Source organism: Balaenoptera musculus, chromosome 6 (genome assembly GCF_009873245.2).
Source record: "Balaenoptera musculus isolate JJ_BM4_2016_0621 chromosome 6, mBalMus1.pri.v3, whole genome shotgun sequence".
Lineage (NCBI taxonomy): Eukaryota > Metazoa > Chordata > Mammalia > Artiodactyla > Balaenopteridae > Balaenoptera > Balaenoptera musculus.
Genome location: NC_045790.1, coordinates 66,078,052 through 66,096,364, shown reverse-complemented (window position 1 = coordinate 66,096,364; position 18,313 = coordinate 66,078,052). Strand labels below are relative to the sequence as shown.

Here is an 18,313-nt window from a genome sequence, read left to right as displayed (position 1 = left end):
CCACCACAATGAGAAGCCCGCGCACCGCAACGAAGAGTAGCCCCCGCTCGCCGCAACTAGAGAAACGAAGACCCAATGCAGCCATAAAATTAATTAAAAAAAAAAAAAAAAAAAGTACTGTCCAAGTTAGTAGTTCTCAAAGCATGGTTGGGAAACCAGAAGTATCAGCCTGAATGGGAACTTGTTAGAAATGCAAATTCCTGGGCCTCACCCCAGACTGACTGAAGCTGCAACTCCGTGGGGTGGGACCCAGGAATCTGTGGTTTAACAAGCCCTCCAGGTGATTTTGATGCAGTTAAAGTTTGAGAGCTACTGTGATGAGTGTCTCCAATTCCATATGAAGAGCTTGGGCTGCTGGTGTGAGCTCCCCAGGTATCCCTACTGATGAGGAGCCCCCAGGGGAGAGGGCACTGCAGAGGGGCTCCCAGGGGCACAGAAGTAGAAGTTTTTAATTTTCACCTTCAACTCACTTTTCTATGCCCATATTATGGGATGAGCTGGTAATAACCCTAAAGCATCTAAGTTACCTAACAGTGAGAAGCCATGTCTAGGAAGTGAGTCTCCGCCCAGACTCTTAGCATCCTTCCTGAGAGCAAAGAGGCAAAGGCGATTTTGCCACATCAGAAAAGTGAACACCAAAGCCCCTTAAAGTAGCAACAAACGAGTGCCAGGCAAATAGTGCTCTCCAGAGACTCCAAGATTGTAAAGGAGGACAGCTGCAGGTAGAAACTGACGATCAGAAACCTCAGGTCAAGAGTGTGCTCTACAGGGACCCTCCTCCACCCATACCAGACATTGCTTATGGAACACAACATTCTTACTCAACAAACGTGGACAGCACCTAGGAATCCTTAACTCCAGGCAGCCACTATCAGTTGATCAGAACTGGCCCTTGAGAAAAACCTGTTACTATCCTAGTTTAGGAGTTAAGTCTTCAAGCTCTGTAAAGTTAGCATAGAAAACAGCTGCTACTACAGGAATCTCACTGAACTTAGGAATCAGAGGCTATGCAATCTCGGGGAAACCACTTAAAATCTTTGCATCTCAGTTTCCTTATTTGCAAAAGGGAGCTGGCAATAGCTCCTCAGGAATGTTCTGAGGATAAACAAGATGGGTGAAAACACCTTGCCCAGTGCCTGGCAAATCAAAGGCTCCTAATAAATGTTTGTTGGATTTGAAACTACAGTCATGTGGGGAAAACCTCACCACTCAAGCTCACCTGAGGCTAATTTACCCAGAAACCCAAGCTTCAGTGTTTATACATGAAAGAGCTTTGGAGTAAGACGCTGACTTGGGAAACCAAACTGATGTTGAAGGGAATGTGGTCACTAGTGTAGGGAATCAGACCAGGGAGATATTTATCAGAAAGGGCTTGCTTGAGTCAGAAAGATCCTTCCCTCCAAAGACAATGCCGGCTCCAACCCCTCCTTTGCCATACTCCATGCCGCCCCTCTAAGTCATTTGACTAAAGCAAAAGATCCTACCTAGAAATCTACTTTCAGGAAAACCACTTCCCGGGTCTGGGCAAGCATCTGTCTTATGTTTGGAACCTTTACGAGCTCTGTAGAGAACATCTCAGTAAACAAAATCCACTCCCAGCCCTGTCAGTTAAGTGGACACTAAGGACTTCCCCAGGCAAGTGTCCCCATTTGGACAACTAGACTCCAAGAAAGGCCTCGGTTAAGGCCTCGGTTTGTGTCCAGTGCTTGCTATATGTTAACTCATTCAGCTCCATGTTAACACTCCCTTTTTTTTTTTGGCTGCGCTGCACGGCTTGGGGGATCTTAGTTCCCTGACCAGGGATTGAACCCATGCCCTCAGCAGTGAAAGCGCAGCGGCCTACCCACTGGACCACCAGGGAATTCCCTAACACTCCCTTTTTACAGATCTGGGGCTCTCAGACATTAAGATGTGCCCAAGATCACAGAGTCGGAAGGCAGGAACACTAGGATTTCAAGAGCTATCTGCTATTCACACACCACTAAACTCCACTGCTGACATGCAGCTGGAATCCACCCCAGCAGGGTCCTCGAGCTTAAACAGACAGGAATTATGAAACAAGCACACGGAAAAAATTCTAACCCCATTCCTGCCATCCATGGTCAGGCCTATAATCAGTGGTTAAAGTGTAACTAAGAACAAATACATCCCAGCATCTGTCAAAATAAAATTTAATACCTTGTAAATCCCACTTAATTCGTACTTAAAATTGAATCAGTAAATAGATAATACTCACCTATTTGGCTAAAAGCCTGTACATAATTAATCTTTAGAAGCCAGTGTGACTGATGTCTTTTTTATTTTCAGCAAAGTGCTGACCACTGTTATATAATTCTGCTACCTCAAAGCTAATAGAACAAACGTGACCTACCAAAATGACCTATAACCCTAGACATCAAAATACCTTGCTAGGCATTTATTCTGAACTACGGGGGTTGGACTTACATGCTTTAGCAGGAAGCACCTCAGTTGGCATTCGCCCAAAATTACCTATCAATTCAGATCATAAATGCAGGTAAGATCTTTCTGTTCTTTGGGAAATAGGCCATTACAATTAAATTTTCTTGTATATTAAACAGTTTCACTATCAGCAACATCGAAAATGGTGGCCTTGACTTCTAGGATGTGACATAATTTACATCACACTTTTGGTGGAGGAAAGCCAGTAACTAGGCCGATGAGAGACGAAAAAGCAAGTACCTGGTAAAGCAGGCTGTCAACCGGCACTAGTCTGTGTTTCCTGGAGCACTTGTGCCAGGAGGTGCTGCTGGGGTGCCAATCCCACTCACAGGGAGACGATAATAATGTGGTACTTCGCACCCTGAAAAAGACAGTGTTGTTAAAAATCCAGCACAGTCATTCCCAGCTTGGCAAGATCTTCGAAATGCACTGAAGTTCACATTCTGTACAATTTACCCATTTACAGTATGGCTTTTAATATATTCCCAGACTTGTGCAACCATAACCACAATCCATGTTAGAATATTTTCATTACTTCAAGAAAGAAACCCAGGACCCCTTAGACATCACTCCCTAATCCTCCAATTCCCTCCCCTCTCCCACCCTAGCCCTAGACAACCACCAATCTAATTTGGGTTTCTATATAGTTACCCCTTCTGGAGATTTCATACAAATGAACTCATACAATACGTGACCTTTTGTGACTGGCTTCTTTCACTTAGCAGAATGTTTTCAAGTTGCATCTGCATTGTAGCCTGTGTCAGAGCTTCACTCCACTGTATGGATATATCATACTTATCCACTTTACAGCTGATGGACATTTGGTTCGTTGTTTCCACTTTTTAGCTATCATGCACAAATGTGTACATGGACCTAGTTTTCATTTCTCTTGGAAATATATCTCTGAGTGAAATTGCTGCCCCTAATGTTTCCAGTCTTCAAAAAATAGAAAAAAAAAATGAGTAATCATGTGAAGTTTGGCACCATGAATCCACCTGAGAACCATCCTGAGGATCAAGCTCTTATAAGAATTCACTTTTCAGGTTAAAAAAAAAAAATACTCAGCAGGTGAGAAAACATCTAGAGAAAACTTTTTTTAAATTGTGGTAAAATACACTTAACATAAAATTTACCATTTTAAAATATACAGTAGAAAAAACATTTTCAACTAAAAGGTAATTACAATACTGGCTCGTCTCTATATATTTATGTGTGGGTTGCCCCAAATCAGAAAAGATGGCAAATACTTTTTTTCTTTTTACCCCTCATCCCAAGGAAACCCAAGAAAACCCTTTCCGGACATTTTTATGAATCCTGCATGTGCCTTTCACACAGCACAAGGAGGCAAGTTCATTTCTGGGCTGGGCCTGGGCCCCGGCAGCCTCACGTGGGGCATCGCAGAGAGCGCTAACAGTGGGAGGAGGAATGTGGCTTCTCACCAGTTCTGGACACACTCTTCTGTTTGCTAGACAAAGTGATATTGTGGCATCTGTGCAAAACACTCCCTACACAATGAAACAGAAATAAGAGATAGTGTCCATTCTATTTGTACAGGCAGGGGACACATTTCCCTTCTCCAAGGATCAGCAGGAAATGTGGGCACAGGCTAAAGCAGAGCCATCTGGATATCCTACAAAGCAAGCAATAGGATTACAGCCCAGCCCATATATGGTTTCTATTATTACTTCCCACGATAAATAAATGCCCAGCAGATCAAGGTGGGCTTGGTTATGCTTTTGGCCTTAATATGAAATTTTCCTACAAGTGTCAGTTCCAAAGAGAGTTTGCTTCTTTTATTGAAATGGCTTGCTTTTGAATTAAATCAGTTTTCTGAATTTTGATAACATCCTGATTTTAACTTTCTTTTATGATATTGCCTGAGGTTTTTGACATGTACAGGAACCACCAATAACAATCAGCCATTTCTGAAATACACTATTATTGACTAGGGCTACCTTGTCAATAATAAGCTTGGAAGAAAAAACTAAATAATACTCTTGGTGTTCAATATGCAAATTTTTGTCAGGTAACAGGAGTTAGTGCTGGAAAACTTTACAAAATTTTAAAAGGGAAATCCATAAGTGGCTCAGTATTTTTGTAAATGGATGTCAATTCTTTAAAAAAAAATTTTTTTTTTCATTTGTGGCTATGCTAAAACCAAGTAAACACTGGCAAAATATTTGCTGTGCACCTGTCATTTGCCGGGCATTAGGGTCAATATACACATGTGTAAGACATCCAATCTGTGCTTCAATAAACTTGCAATATTCAGTCAATTGGCTGGTTCAGCCAGTTTTGGCCTATCATGTGATTACATTTTGCAGAGTAGAAGCCCCAGCACAGGCCTGTTTGCAGACAGCAAGACAAAGTACTAAAAGGAGGAGGGGGTTGGTGGTGAAAGAATTCCTTGAGGTTTTGAAAACTCAATCATGACCTGACTTCCAATTATGTTTTAAAACACAAAAGGAGCTGCTCTTAAATACTATGCAGTATTATACGTAAGTTGCAGCAATTGGAATATTTCTTGAAAAGTATGAAAGGGATAGAATTCTTGGAAGAAATACTGGCCCCACTATTCAGTCAACCAGCTCAATAGAAATCTCCAGTCTGAATGCTGGTGGGCAGATTTCCCTCTGTAGAAGCACAGCCAACCACCTACCTTCTTACCACTGAGATGTCTAACAGCTGCAGGAAGGGAAGGTATTGGGACAAAAAGTTTTCAGGAAGATCAGAGAACTCTGAGGTCAAGAGAGAACAAGTAGGATATCATGGAAAGTGCCTCTCTAGATGCTTGTTCCTCCAAGTGTGGTTCATGACTGAAGCATCAGCATCATCTGGACCATCCACTGTGTGGGCATCACCTGAACTGACAGTATCACCTGGAAGCATATTAAAATGCAAACTCTCAGGCCCCAACGCATCTGCAGAATTAGAATCTGCATTTAACAGAGGGATTCATATGCACATTAAAGGGTGAGAAATAAGATATCAAGGTGCCTCTGAAGGATTTAGAACTCATTAAGTAAATTGATCAGTAGGAGATAATCCGTCCTAGGATACCAGGAGAGTTTACTACAAGGTCAGCAAGGGATATTTATATGTCCACAGGAAGGCTGTGTGAGGTGATAAGAGAGTCAGCAAACAAAAAATGAGGATCAGCAAAATACTGTTTTGTCCATGTATATTCAAGGAACTCAAAGTTTTACAGATATAAGGAAGATCTTGACCTGTGATGCAGTGCTATTTCATCAGGCTTAAAGGAATGTTCTCTTAAGAAAAAAAAAAGGAACACTCAACTTCCCTTATTAAGGATCACTTTGGAATGAATAAGTTGACTTCTGTCTGGCTAGACTTGGGAATTGAGGAGAACCAGAGGCGGTTCTACCTAGGGTACTTACTCATTCTGATGGCTGGAAAAGGTTATCTCCAAAAAGAAATAAAGAATGTGGCAATCAATTTACACATCTGAATCACGTGTGTTTGTTTAGGGTTAATCCCTTAATGAATGGTCCTGAGCCAGAAACTAAGAACATCCAGCTGCTGTCTGAGGGCCAAGCCCTTGATCATGATGACTCAAATGAGGCTGTTTCACACTTGTAAAATTCGAAGACCAAATTAGAATTAAGGAATGGTAAAGATATCACCCATGTGTATTGCAGCTTCCCAATTCTCCAAATTATATGTCCAGAACAAACATCCCTCATTATTCACAATATTCCATACTTGGCCTGGGGATCCTCCCTGACTTACCCTCTAAGTCGTCCACCCATCAGCAGGCCTTGGCCTGACTTACGAAACTTGTTTGCCATCCCTTACAAAAGGTCCTCCCAGCTCTAAACTTCTGTCATTCTGGGACAAAGGGCCGGGCTAAGGTATGCCCAATCTCTAGGGGCTACTTGAGGAATCACATTTTGGTCATTACAACATGTTTTCCATAGTCATCACTAAACACTGACCCACAATGCCTCTCCTAGGGTCACTCTATACCTCTTGCACCCTCTACACATATACTCACTTCCTTTGACTTTCAAGACAACAGCAAAATCATCCTTGTCATCATCATGCTGCCTCAGGATTCCATTCTAAAGCATCTCTGAAACTTCCCAAAGAAATACCTAATTTATTTCCAATAAAAACTACCTTTTAGATTCGAAGAGAATCTACCTAAATCAAGTGTCTCAACAGCAGTAGCATGGACATTTTTTACTGGATAATTCTTTATTGTGGGGGGCGGGGACTGTCCTGTCCATTGTAGGATGTTAGGCAGCATACCTGACCTCTACCCACTAGATACCAGTACCATGCACAACCCCCAAGGGCTGGAACAACCAGAACTGTGACCAGACATTGCCAAATATCCTTTAGGGGACAATTCCTGCCACTGCACCCCCTCCCTTGAGAACTACTGACCTAAATGATTATAGTAATCCTTTCAGGAAGATGGGACTATGGATGATTTTTTTCCTCCTTATTTTTCTGAATATCTGTTGTTTATATGATAAAATGAACTAGTGACTTTCTATTTTTTAAAAAGAAATATCATTAGCTATACAGATACCTCACGTTGGTCCTCGAGTGCCAATGTGTGGCTTGTTCAGTTTAAAAATTGAATTTGGTCTTTAAAAATACTGTGCACCATACAGACACCTTCAGTTAAACTTCTCAACATATAAAAGACACAGATGAAGGACTTCAGAGCATAAAGTCAGGACTGAGGCCTCTTAACCATTCAGAAACCCTTCTTCAACATGGTAAATCAGTGGGGCTGTAGAAAGAGATGTGAAGCAAAGACTGCTGTTTCAAGAGAAGTGTTTACCTGAAACATAGTCTGCATGTACACTTCAGTCAGAAAAATACTTGCATTGTAGGAAAAAAAAAAATAAGGCACAATTTACTTCACCTTTAAGAACTGCTACGTTTATAGACCATGTAAAAAAAATTTCAAAATCATGAAATTAAAATATCTGAATGTAAAAATGGGCTCTAGACACACCCATTACTTCATCTTCTTGACTGCTAGACCAGGAATTTTCTTAGAGTATTATTTCCATGAATTTCATTACTGACTATTTTAATTCAGTCTGGGAAGGCCATATCTGCCAGGAAGAAACAAGTTCTCATTTGCTGAGATGACACAAATTTGGAATCTGAGCTCAGATGGAACTTGAAATGGAATTTAACTTTAGCCATAAAAAGGTGGTGTGCTTAGAAAATGAATATGATAAACGAGATAAAATGTATAAATTGCTTTGGGGAGCAATGTTATTTAAAATGCTGATAAGAACTAAACGAATAAATGGGAGGCTAACTACACAAAAAGAAAAGCAAAGAAAGAAACAAGTTCTCAACGAAGAACTCAACATCTATTACCCTTATGACATGGATGGCACTTTCTTTCATCTAGGCCCCGGAAACACACAAAGCATCTTCTGGTCTCCGCTGCTTACCCGGGGTGCTGCCAAAGGTTCACGTGTCTTCTGCTCTCAGGTAGAAGTTCTCTTTTGTTAAGTGGGGTGATACCAACTGCTGCTTCCAGAATAGCCGTATATTTCTTGTACCTCATCTTGTCTCTCTCAGTACAAGGTCAAGTAAATTTTGGGCACTGTTCCGTTGAAGCAGATGAAGTAATCTTTGCAATAACGGAAGCTGCTCTGCTTTTAGATGCTCAGCGTACCCCTAGGCAGAGCTATTACACTCCACTGTAGGGGGTAAGGCATGGGGGCGAGGCCAAGGCCAAACCACGAATAAATAAAGAAACTTCCCTGCGACGTCAGTATTATATAAGGCTAGAGAATTTTGAATAAAGCACTAATGAAAATGATTTGCAGGATGACGGTGGTTTTAAACACGGCAATCTAACGTACAATCCCCAATTAATCCACACATAAATCCTTGAGGCCACTAATCCTTCAAGTACTAACGGCACAGGACGAGATTTATCTCAAGGTCCAGTAATAAAATAATAATTGGTCCAAAAAGCCTGCGTGCCTCTGGGTGAACTAAAATCAGAAGCAGATCTCCTCCTTCTATAAATACCTCTCTCTAAAAGGCTGCGCTTGACACTGAAAAAGGAGTTCCAGTTGTCATTTATGGCAATGCATTTCTAAATGCTATCAACTTTTTGCTTGAGTCAATTGCAAAGCAAAGATTAATTAATAGAGAAACAATTCTGTTTTTTTTTTTAAATATCTTTTTAAATACCTCCAAAACCCAACAGAGGTGAGCTCTGCTAGCATGGAAATAATAACTATTTGGAGATATTCAGAATCGAACCCCTCTCCGTTTTTTATAAATGTCTCCTCTCAGCTGTAAGGACTTTTCTTACCCTCTTTTCATGGGGTAAAGGTGGATGGTCCATCACATGGCCCACCTAAGGGGCCACAGTCCACATGACCCAGCCTGGGTAGACCAGCCCTCCCCGGGGCTGAAAATAAGACATTCAGAGAGAAATGCCCTCTCTCCACTGGAGTTGGTAACCAGGGCTGATAGGAGGTTAGAGCTGCTAGCAATCATGTTCCCCGCCAGGTAGAGAGGGCTCTCCACTAGTTGCTGAGAAACAGCACCAGGGGAAATGGGATGACATCATTTGAGTTTCTCGATCCAGCTGTGCCTAAGATAACTGTCATCCTAGGAGATCCTAGGTACACTTTTATTAAGATAATAAATTGATTTTTGTGAAATTTAGTTTTAGTTGAGTTTTTGTCACTCTGAAAGAGTTCTGATTTATACGCCTCCCTGACCACTTCTTCAAGTTATTTTCTCTTTTCTATTTACTGCAATACGAGTTGCACTGCTCCTTGTCTAAACAAACTCATATACAGAAGGGAAGTAAAATCAAAGAGAGTCGTCCTGTAATACTTCTGACTAACCTAGATATTCACAGTGAATAAGTGTCCCAAACCCTTCCACATCCCCCCAAATCTTGAACTCTTCTTCCACAGTCTCTTTCTTTAACAGCAAGTTTCTTTTTTCTTTTTTTTTTTTTAAACTTAAGGGACCTAAATCAGTGGTCTCCAAAGTAGGGTGCATATGCCAACAATCTTTGGGGTGTGGGAAGAAAATATTAAACCATCTATTTCTTTTTTGTCTCTTGTCTATTAAAATTTTAGTTTAAGCATTTATGTTATTAAATATTTGTAATGTTTACTTTAGGAACTAATACAGTAAGTCCCCTACATATGAACTGAGTTCCGTTCCAAGAGCGCATTTGTAAGTCTAATTTCTTCAAAGTCCAACAAAGTTAACCTAGGTACCCAACTAACACAATCGGTTATATAGTACTGTACTGTAATAGGTTTATAATACTTTTCACACAACTAATACATAAAAAAACCCCACAAAAAATAAAGAAAACATTTTTAATCTTACAGTACACTACCTTGAAAAGTACAGTAGTACAGTACAACAGCTGGCATCCAGGGGCTGGCATCAAGTGAACAGGCAAGAAGAGTTACTGACTGGAGGAGGGAAAGGAGGTGGGAGATGGTAGAGCTGAAGGATCATCAGCAATAGGAGACAGAGGGCAAGCTGCATGTGACAATGTATGCTAGACATGGGAACGAACTTACATGATTGGGCATGAGAATGCACATTCGCATCTTTGAAAGTTCACAATGTGAAGGTTCATATGTAGGGAACTTACTGTATATTTTAAATTACATAAAAGTATATCTTTTGTTTTTTTTGGCTGCGCCTTGAAGTATGCAGGATCTTAGTTCCCAAAGTATATAATTTATAAAGTAATATACTCATATATATTATAGAGTCTGCTTAAAAATCTGATGGGGTGTGTGAGCAAAAAAAGTTTCAAGGTCGGTAACTTAACACTTCAACTGCTCTCTAAGCCTCAATTTCCCTCTTTATTAGATGCCTGAACAGATGAACACCAAGTTATCTTCCAAAACCAGCAACAGGCTAAAAGCCCCCGCTTCACTTGGCCCGATTATATAATTACAGTCGGCCCTCCACATTTGAGGATTACTATCCACAGATAAAACCAACCTTTGGGGGGAGGATTCCAGAAAGTTTCAAAAAGCAAAACTTGAGTTTGCCTAGCTCTGGCAACTATTTATATAGTATTTACATAGTACTCACAACTAGTTACATAGCATCTACATTGTATTTACAGCTATTTATGTAGCATTTATACTATATTAGATATTATAAGTAATTTAGAGATGATTTAAAGTATACAGGAGAATGTGTGTAGGTTGTAAGCAAATACTATGCCATTTTATATAAGGGACATGAGCATCTCTGGGTTTTGGTATCCTTGGGGGTCCTGGAATGAATCTCCCATGGATACTGTAATATAATCTGACCACAAGTAAGTGGTGAAAACAAGGGACAAACCATTTGATCTTGGAATATTCCATTTCCATAGCATTCATGATATTACTCCCACTGGTTGTTTTACAAACAATTAGTACCAGTTAGTCACAGGAATTCTTTTATAGGCTGAACTTGGTTGGCTACAGCTGCCACTGCCAAAAAAAGCTCCAATACAGCCCTCATTTAATCATACAGGACGATGGCATTATACTTACACAACAGTCTTTGTTCTAACAAATTGTATTTCTAATGACACATGATAAAAATTACTACACAACCCTCTCAAACAAGAAATGAAGTCTGAGTTACCAACAACAAAAATCAAGCTAAACTTGTTAATCGTTGGAAGCTGTTTTACTACAGTGAAAGTGACAATACTTTACAAACGGCATGTATTAGAGTTTCATTTTCTGTAGGAATTTCTGATGCATTTAACGTAATAACTCTTACAAAGTGATTCTTATCTATGATGATGTCATACAAGATTAAAATTGGGTCTTTCATTAGGAAAAAACTTCTGCTTTAGCAAGTAATTAGAAAGAATTTGCTTTTCTTCCACAAATAAGATTGTTCAGTTTTCTAATTTATTTATTTATTTTTAAAAACTGTCATCTTTGTATGAACTCCCTCATAATAGTACATGAGGACAATAACACAGAAGAAAATAAATCTAGCCAAAACACTCCATCCAGATATGTAATTATAAGGCTATTTTCTTTGTAATTCTATAACATCTTCGGAAATATTCATTAACTTGGTTAATTCCAATTTCTAGAGTTCTAGAAATTCTTTATAACTACAACTATCTGATTTAAAAATCACTTATTTATTTTTAAAAAATTGTTAAATATACATGATCCAAAAAACTTTTAAGTCAGGATGCTCAAGTTCTCTTTCTGAATAATCAAAATTGAATATAAAAATTCACAGATAAGACTGACCTTCCCTTTGAACTGATTATTTCTACTTATTTCTGCGGGAGGAAAACAGTGGACATCCTTCTTCACGGGGTATTCTAACTGTTCCTGTGCTTTAGAAGTATAAAAATGGAAATGAACTAATGCCCCAAACAGGCTGTTATACAGGGTGTGGTCTGCTTTTCAGGGAGCTGAAAAAAGCCTTAACTAAAAGTAGAAGAGTCGGGGAAACAGTCCTTTTTTTTTTTTTTTTAACTCCACTGCACATAAGATAAATTACATGACTTTAGGCATAATTTCATCCCCACCCCCCATCCCCAGTAGCTTCATATAGAATACATCTTTACATGTTTGCTACTCAGATGAGCCACTAGAACACTGTAAGAAAAACAGACTACCTGGTGTAAGAGAATTACAAAGAGTTCAAGATTAGTTGCGGATCTCCTAGATTTAACACACACCCCCATTTCTCCCCCCACCCCCGCCAACGCCCCGTCACCTCATACTAATCTTCTCTCTTCATAGCCAGTCTCAAAATGCACTCACTACTGGGTTTATACTATTACCTTCAACTGGATGTCACCAAGTCTGTCCTTTCAACCCTGTCCTCCCACCCAACCCAATATCTACCTGAAGGAACCCACTGCCCAGCCCCCAGCAGCAGTTGCTTCTTGCCTTTTCCTGTTTCTTGTATCCTCCTCCTGGCTCTCCTGGCATGAGACCTTGAAGCCATCCTCACACATTCCTGGGGTGCCCAGTCATACCAAACCCATGACACAGGGAAAGAGAGCTGAGTTTAAATGGGAAGACTTGATTTGAATCCCACCTCTGCTGTTTAACACCATATGACCTTGAACAAGTTACTTGACCCTTCTGAGCCTATTTCTTTATCTGTAAAGCTGCAAGAAGACCACAGTGCAGAGGTGGCTTTAAATAATAAATGAGATGATGTACTTTTAGTCAGTGGATATCATCTCCCTCCCTTCCTTCCATCTCTCCCATCTGTCCCTCTTTTTCCATTCCTAATACCTCTGTAAGAAACCTTCCGTAATCCTCATTTCTTTGCAGGCAAGCACAAGGGGTACTTACAAACTTCTGACCCTCCCCTGCAGCTACAGAAAAGCCCAAGGATGAGTGATTTTGTGGGGAAAATAGGGAGACTGACTGAAGGGTACAGGAACCTAGGGGCTGAAGTGAATGATGGAAACCATCAAAAAGAGAAAGTAGGGTCTCCGGGACTGCTATAGGGAGCAGAGGAAAGGGGCCCAGCTCAGGTGGTACTCACCAACTGGGGAAGTTCTCCCTTACCATATTTCACAAATTTTTAATCTCTGCTACTGAATAATTAAAAGCCAAAATTTAAATCACTTGACTGTACCTCCCAAATAACTTGAATACATAGTAATTCTGTAAGTACCCTCATTCCTAAGAAATTAAAAACTTTCAACTCCTTATGTGAGGGAAATTCACTCCTTATTACTGTTGGTAGAAACTGTGTTCATGTTCCATTTCTACTCTGAACCTAGAGTTGTAGGATTCTGGCAGGTCTCTTGCCTGGGAGCAGATAAGCAGTGGCATTGCACAGAATTTAGAACACTGACAGGAGCTGGTTTAAGTCACGAAGGGCTTGGCCATTCATTGGGTTAGGGGATATCAGTCACCTCTGCTCTGCAACTTTCGGAAAGGGACAGAGTCTCTGGAACTTGGTAGGGACTACACAAGGTGTGAAGTGTTGAGATCCAGCAGTCTGTGGCCAGTGGCTAGAGAGAAGAAGTTCACATAATCCCACATCTCACCTGCCGACACCAGCCCCCAACCTCCTTAGCATGAACTGTGGCATGACACTGCCCAGGACTGAAGTCCAGCTCCACCACTAACTAGCTGTGTGACCTTGGACAAGTCACTTAATGTTTCTTTGCCTCAATTTCATCATCTGTAAAGGGGGGCTAATAATAACACTGACCTCATAGGGCTGTTTTAAAAACTAAATCAGAGGCACACACTTTAGGTTGCAAAATAAATGAGTCATGGGTATGAAATGTACAGTATGGGGAATATAGTTAATAACTGTGTAATATCTTTGTATGGTGACATATCATAATTAGACATATTGTGGTGATCATTTTGAAATGTACAGAAATACCAAGTCGCTATGTTGTATACCAGGAGCTAGCATAGCACTGTAGGCCAGTTATACTTCAAAAACAAACAAACAAACTCATAGGAAAAGAAATCAGATATGTGGTTACCAGAGGTGGGGGTAGAGGGAGGGGGAAATGGATGAAGGTGGTCAAAAGGTCAAACTTCCAGTTATAAGATAAATAAGTACTAGGGGTGTAATGTACAACATGATAAATATAATTAACACTGCTGTATGTTACATATGAAAGTTGTTAAGAGTATATTCTAAAAGCGCTCATCATAAAAGATTTTTTTTTCTATTTCTTTAATTTTGTATCTATATGAAATGACGGATGTTCATTAAACTTGTGATAATCATTTCATGATGTATGTAAGTCAAATCATTATGCTGTATACATTAAACTTATACAGTACTGTATGTCAATTATATCTCAATAAAACTGGAGGGGAAAAAAAAGAAATAAACAGGGAAAATTTTAAAAAAAAACCAAATCAGTTTTTACTTGTAAAGCACTTAGCACATGTAATGTCCAGCATAAAATATATGTCATGTGTGTGTGTTATTTTCTTTTCCTTGTTAATTAGTTACGTCTTCATTTTTTCCAGAAAGCTCTTCTTGGTTGAACCACCTAGACTTGGCTAGGTTACTTCTGCTCTCTCTCAAATACTTTCTGTTTAATCTCTCAACAGTGGAACCACAGGGCTTCCCTGGTGGTGCAGTGGTTACGAATCCGCCTGCCAATGCAGGAGACACGGGTTCGAGCCCTGGTCCGGGAAGATCCCACATGCCGCCGCAGAGCAACTAAGCCCGTGCGCCACAACTACTGAGGCTGCGCTCTAGAGCCTGCAAGCCACAACTACCGAAGCCCGCACGCCTAGAGCCCATGCTCTGCAGCCACCGCAGTGAGAAGCCTGCGCACTGCAATGAAGAGTAACCCCCACTCGCTGCAACTAGAGAAAGCCCGTGCGCAGCAACGAAGACCCAACGCAGCCAAAAATAAATAAATTAATTAATTTTAAAAAAAGAAAAAAAAAGTGGAACCACAATGAATTTAAATTATGTGTTTAGGCATGTGCAGAGGATAGGGTGGGTCCTCTGGGTGGGTCCTTCTTAACCTTTAAAAGGTTAAGAAGGAGTCTGGGGCAGTGTTAAAAGGTTAAGAAGGAGTCTGGGGCAGTGTTGGTGGGTTTGGCTTCCACACTGATCCAGGTTTGGCTTCCACCCCAATCCACCCCAGTGGTGGTCTGCCTGGGTGTCAGACACAGGTTTGGTTCCAGGCAGAGCCTGTTTAGTGATCACAATGTTGTGGCCGAGCTGGCCACAGAGCCTCAGTGCAGGGGCCCCCCTGGAGAAGCCTCATCCTGCCCCAATGCTGTACTTTTGGCAAACCCAGGGGACACTTCAGAGTTCAAGGCAGAAGAACCTGGTGATGTGAGCCCCTGTCTCGCTCTCCTGGGACATCAGTGGGAGATGGTGGAGTGTGCATGACAGCTGCTGTGTTAACATCTCTCTTGGTTCCAGGCAGAATTTCTTATTCTGACTGTATTAGTTTGCAAGGGCTGACGTAACAAATTACCACAGACTGGTGCCATAAATAACAGAAATCTATTATCTCACAGTTCTGGAGGATGGAAGTCCAAGATCAAAGTTCTGAGGCCCATGAGGCAGGGCTCTCTACTTGGCTTATAGATGGCCACCTTCTCCCTATGTCTTTACATCATCTTCACTCTACGTGTCTGTGTCCAAATTTCCTCTTCTTATAAGGACACAAGTGATACTAGATTAGGGCCCACCCTAATGAATTCAATTTTACTTGATTACTTCTGTTAAGACCTTATCTCCAAATAAGGTCACATTCTGAAGTACTGGGGTTAGGACTTCAACATATGAATTTGGGTGGGGGGGGCATACAATTCAATCCATAATGCTACCTAAACTTGGAAAAAAAAAAAAAAAGGAAAGCTCTCATCAAGTGAGATGAAAAAGATAAAAGCCCAGAAGAAGCGAGTTGCCTGGACATGTCCAGCCTGTGATTTGATCCAGCATATATGCTTTATAGCAAATCAGCTGGGAAAAGAAAATGCGTCATGTTCAAGATGAGCCAATGTCTGATACCGTGAGAAGGATCTGTTCTCTGGAAGCTGAATCCAATAAAATAAAAGAGGAAGAAGTTAAATCCCATATAAAACTATTACGAGCAACTGAGAAAGACTTGGGATCTCCAGACGGCACTCTAGGGCTTGTGTGGGGAGTTAGATCAAGTGTCTGGTGGGACTGATGACTCAAGATCAGCTTCCCCTCACAGACACAGAAAACAAACTTATGGTTACCAAAGGGGAAGCGGGAGTGGGGGGAGGAGAGGGATAAATTAGGAGTTTGGGATTAACATATTTACACTACTATAAAGTATATAAAATAGATAAAAAACAAGGACCCAGTGTATAGCACAGGGAACTATACTCAGTATCTTATAATAACCTATAATGGAAAAGAATCTTTAAAAGTATATATACATACATACATGTATATATAAATAACACAACATTGTAAATCAACTATATCTCAATAAAAATTTAAAAAAAAATCAGCTTCTCTTGGAGAAGAGAACGGGGTAATAAATTGGAATCAGGGGATGGCAATAATGTTGATGACCGGGCATGAAGACCCAGGAGGAAACTAATGTTCCAAAACCAAGCATGCATTTCACCACCCAAGATGGAGAGAAAAATCAGTTTACACCAATGTTGCAGAAGAAGAGAACAGAAAAGCAGACTCAACAGGTCATCTTAGTGATGTCAGATTGAACAAGCCTCGAGTGAAAGTGCAGCCCCAAACCTTCAGGAGAGAGGAAATGAGATGATGTGACTCCTTCACAAGAAAGAAATGCAGCCTGTTGGGATATTACCTGTTGAGGCAGAGCAAGAGGTGGAAAGGTCTGAAGCAAACAACAAGCTGAGCTGTGGCTGTGAGGAGCTGGAGACCTTGAAGCTAAGCTGCAATGACCCCGTGTTCTTCTCAAGCCAAATTCTATTCCTTCAGAAGGAGCTTATGATCATTGGCTAAGTGTGGGAGGCTAGACAAAACCTCCTTCTCTCAAGACAGAAGGGTGCAGACGTGAGACAAAAAATAACTGTAAGAGCAATGAAACCTGAACCACAGCAATTCGGGGAGAAGGCAATACTATTGACTCCCTTTTACAAAGAGAAAACTAAGGCTTAGAGTTGAGAAAACTGCCCTAGATCACACAGCTCCTACGTGGCAGAGCCGATATTCAAGCCCAGGTCTGATTCTTTCCTACTCTGTTCTAGTGCCTTCTTGAGTGGACCTCCATGCAACTGAGGATTCAGACAGAACATCTGCTTCCTGATCTCTAGCAGAAGTGCTGCGTCCTCTGAGACAGAAGGATATCTCACCCCTACCCTCTAACCCCCTCTTGGCTATAGGCTTTCCTCTTCCCTCACCTCCTCTTTCCCAAATCTGCTATTTCCAGGGGATCCAAATGTGGAGTTTGTGGCAAGAAGACATCCTCTTCCTTCTCCTTCTCCAGGAAGCTCTGCCTCTCCACAACCATCACCAAGCTGGCTTCCCACCTAGGGGTCACTGTCCTCCTTCTCCTCCTCATGGGCTGGGTTTTCCCCTGGACACCCCCATCCAGACAATAAAAGTGAGTTACCTCCTGGGTTTACTGAGCTTCCACATATACATGAGCTTTCCGAATAGTCAAGATCCTGAAACACCACAAGGTTTTTAAAGTCATTTTGTCTTAAATTTTCCTGTAAAATATTTCTAAATTATCTATATTTATTTTTAGTTAAAAAAACTTTTTCATATAAGTGGTTCTACTTTTTCGCAAATTGTATCTTGATAGTATTATACATTTTAGGATATGTGTTACCATCATTTAATTATTATCAGTACTTCAGAAACTCTAGTAAAAATAGTCAGTTTTAATTTGATGAGTCAGCCCACTATTTCCTAAACAATGTATATAATTTTGTGAGCACTTCAGCCACCAGATACATCTGAAATAGCAAAACACTTGCCTCTGCCAATGATTCTATGTACCACAGTTACAAAAGAAAGGTGAAACAAAGTTCCTTGTTGGCCTCAATATATTTCAGTTGACTTCAAAAATCACAGCTCTGTCTCTCTCAGCATTCTATGATGGCCTAGAAGGTAGATATGATGTCATACCCAACCCTGTATCTGCAGCATCTCTCCTCTCTCAGGAATCAGCGTATGATAGATACCCAATAATATTAGGGTTTACTTCCTAAGAGGCAATAGGGTATAATGGTTAAAACCCTGCTCTCTAGAACCAGACTGCCTGGGTTTGAATCCCAGCTTCACATTTAATTAGCTGTGTGACCTGGTCAAGCCTCTATACCTCTCCAGGGCCTCAGTTTCCTCATCTGTATATAAGGGATAAAAATGGCACCTACTTATTAAAGTTGTGTGAAAA

General features: G+C 40.8%; 1 protein-coding gene across 5 annotated transcripts in view; it reads right to left on the bottom strand.

The window, feature by feature from the left end:
* The window catches only part of TJP2 (tight junction protein 2), a 132,653-nt gene that overhangs the window by 102,234 nt on the left and 12,106 nt on the right, over nucleotides 1-18,313 (bottom strand). For 2 of the 5 annotated variants that reach the window (XM_036856080.1, XM_036856081.1), the window contains exon 2: nucleotides 2,701-2,821. The exons of 2 other annotated variants lie outside the window; for them this stretch is intronic. The gene's annotated coding sequence lies outside the window, so the exon portion shown is untranslated. Of the gene's footprint in view, nucleotides 1-2,700; nucleotides 2,822-5,119; nucleotides 5,324-18,313 lie in introns of those variants that run through there. One more of the 5 variants, XM_036856075.1, reaches the window with a different exon arrangement.